We start from the raw sequence: 3,116 nt of genomic DNA, 5'->3' as shown, positions 1-3,116 counted from the left end.
CGGTTTAGCGTCTTTCTCCAATTTTATTTTGTGCTAGCATAGAGTGGGACTAATGCCCTTAAGATCATCAAGAGTATATCCAATAGCAGCACAATGCTTCAGAGTTTTCAATAATTTCTATTCTTCTTGCTCTGAAAGGTTAGCATTAATAATAACAGGATATATCTTCTTTTCATCAAGATAAGCATATTTAAGAGTATCAGGCAATAGTTTAAGCTCAAACACGGGATCACCCTTGGGTGGAGGAGGATCCCCTAGAATTTTGACAGGCAAGTTGTGTTTCAAAATAGGCCCCTGTTTAAAGAATACTTCATTTATTTATCTTCTTTCATTCATAAACATATCATTTTCATGGTCTAGCAAATATTGTTCTAAAGGATCATTAGGAGGCACAACAATAGAAGCAAGACCAATAATTTCATCTATACTAGGCAATTCCTTATCATGGGGTTGTCTACGAAATTTAGCAAAATAAAATCATGATACATATCCCCTAAACCAACAGAAACAATATCCTTTTTGCAGTCTATCTTAGCACTGATAGTATTCGAGAAGGGTCTACCAAATATTATGGGACAAAAGTCATCTTGTGGGGAACAAAGAGCAAGAAAATCAGCAAGATATTTAACTTTCCCACACAAGACTTCAGCATCTCTAACAATCCTAATCGGTGAAATAGTATCTCTATTGGCAAGCTTAACTGTAACATCAATACCTTCTATCTCAGCAGGTGCAATATCATGCATAATTTTTTCATATAAAGAATGATGTATTGCACTCGCACTAGCACCCATATCACATAAACCATGATAGCAATGATCTCCTATTTTAACAGAAATAACAGGCATGCCTATAACAGGTCTATGTTTATTTTTAGTATCGGGTCTAGAAATTCTAGCAGCTTCATCACAAAAATAAATAACATGCCCATCAATATTATCGGACAAGAGATGTTTAACCATAGCAATACTAGGTTCAACTTTAATTTTCTCATGGGGTGTAGGTGTTCTAGTATTACTCTTATGAACCATAGTTGAAGCTTTAGCATGATGCTTTATTCTAGTAGGGAAAGGTGGTTTCTCAATATAAGCGGTAGGAACAACGGGATCAACATTGTAAGTGATAGTCTTTTCTTCAACTTTAATAGGTTCAACAACTTTTACTTCAATGGGAGGATGATATTTAAGCCACTTCTCCTTAGGGAGATCAACATGAGTGGCAAATGATTCACAGAAAGAAGCTACTATCTCAGAGTCAAGTCCATATTTAGTGCTAAATTCACAAGAAACATCGTTATCCATAAAAGATTTAACACAATCAAACCTAGGTGTTATACCTGACTCCTTACCTTCGTCGAGTTCCCAATCTTCAGATTTGCGTTTAATTCTTTACAATAAATCCCATCTGAATTCAATAGTCTTCATCATAGAAGATCCAGTACAAGAAGTATCGAGCATGGAGCGATTATTGAGAGAGAGCCGAGCATAAATTTTTTGAATAATAATTTCTCTTGAGAGCTCATGATTGGGGCATGAATATAACATTGACTTAAGCCTCCCCCAAGCTTGAGTGATGCTTTCTCCTTTGCGAGGCCAAAAATTATATATATAACTAGGAAAAATGCCCGTGCGTTGCAACGGGAGGAGAAGAAGTATCACCATACCTTCTTTCTTTACCTTCTGAAACAAGATGATGCTTCTAATTTCTAAAGCTTCATGAACCAAGGTTGGCTAGGCATACGTAAACACACAATCTGGAACTGCCATACAATAGTTGAACAACATCATCACAAGTGTTTTGTCATGATCCACAATCTAAGTGTTCCACCATTATCATACACATTATGGTAATATTCAGAAATTCATTCACAGATGGATGCTTTATAAATCTTTATAAATGACCATTAGCAACAAATATATCCCATTGAAAGAGTGACAAATTATTCAGGAACCAATGGGAACACATAGAAAACAGTATTTCCAGAGATCCCATTGAAAGAAATTTATGATAGTAAATATGACAAAGCAAGTATGTCAACCATGCTTAGAGGATTACATCGTACTATTTGGACTCATAATGAGCGAGCATGACATTGGAGTCGAAACTCTGACCGAGATCACCTAAACACAATAGTAAAATTCTCAATAATATCACTCATAAACTACAATAGTAAAATTATGTTGGAATTCAGACATGACCATGCAAGTTATATCCTGAGCAAATTTGACAATACCTATCAGACCAAATGTATATGGAACATCTGGGCCACTTTTCGGAGGGGTCCTAAACCAAATCTTTTTCAACGTCTCTTCAGTTCCAACGGCTTAGTAATACTTTGTGTCAAACTGCAAGAAAAGTCATAATTAAGCCTTGAATCAAGATTCCAGCCTTCATAAAACATAAACATCAAATGTTTGACGTGCCGGTAACCTTCAGGTTCTTGATTGTACAATGATGAATGTATCCCGAGGTATATTTGTAGAACGTATACCGCGAATGCTTTCCCTTTGCAGAACAATTGAGATTATCTTCTGAAGTCCCGTAAAACACAGTGCTCGATCCAGGTTCTGACTGTTGTCACCCATGAGATTATCATGGTTGTACTGTTATGGTTGCCTTGTCTGATATGAACCTGTTAGAGCACCTAATCAATCAATATGAGAGTGGAAGCCACAAACAACACCATGATTGAGCTGCAGAAAAGGGTAGACACTGATCCTACAGCTCCCTCTTTGCTGATTGCTGATTTATGATTGTATTAGAAGATGGAAGAAAAGCAACATGGTCAGACCTTTAGATCGTATGGCATGCGCTGAGGAGGCCAGCCATCCTTCTTCCACCGTTCTTCTACTTCCTGAATCCCCGTTCTTCTTTTCCCTGAATCCTCTTTTGTTTCTCTTTTCTATACCAGGGAAAACCGAATCCCCGCCATGGCCTTGGAGCCCCCTCTGCTAGCCATGGAGGTCTGCCTTTGCCTGCAAGGACTTCGAACAGCCGCATCGGATCCCTCTGCCTCGCGCGCCCGTCCGCCATCGCCCGGCTCCGGCGAGCTCCTGCCTAGCTCGCCGGATCCCTCGCTCCGGCCTTCCTCACTGTTCCCCTGCCTCACCGCCCGC

General features: G+C 39.0%; 1 long non-coding RNA gene across 1 annotated transcript; it reads right to left on the bottom strand.

Annotated features, from left to right (window-relative positions):
* Positions 1-2,026: 2,026 nt before the first annotated feature.
* On the bottom strand, positions 2,027-2,537 carry LOC125548689. The gene is made up of 3 exons (XR_007301145.1): positions 2,431-2,537; positions 2,234-2,345; positions 2,027-2,120 (listed from the first exon to the last, which is right to left on the bottom strand). It is a non-coding gene; the product is annotated as an uncharacterized LOC125548689 (long non-coding RNA).
* Positions 2,538-3,116: the final 579 nt, after the last annotated feature.

This window comes from Triticum urartu, chromosome 3, assembly GCF_003073215.2.
Source record: "Triticum urartu cultivar G1812 chromosome 3, Tu2.1, whole genome shotgun sequence".
In the NCBI taxonomy this organism is placed as follows: domain Eukaryota; kingdom Viridiplantae; phylum Streptophyta; class Magnoliopsida; order Poales; family Poaceae; genus Triticum; species Triticum urartu.
This window is presented reverse-complemented; position numbering and strand designations above follow the sequence as displayed.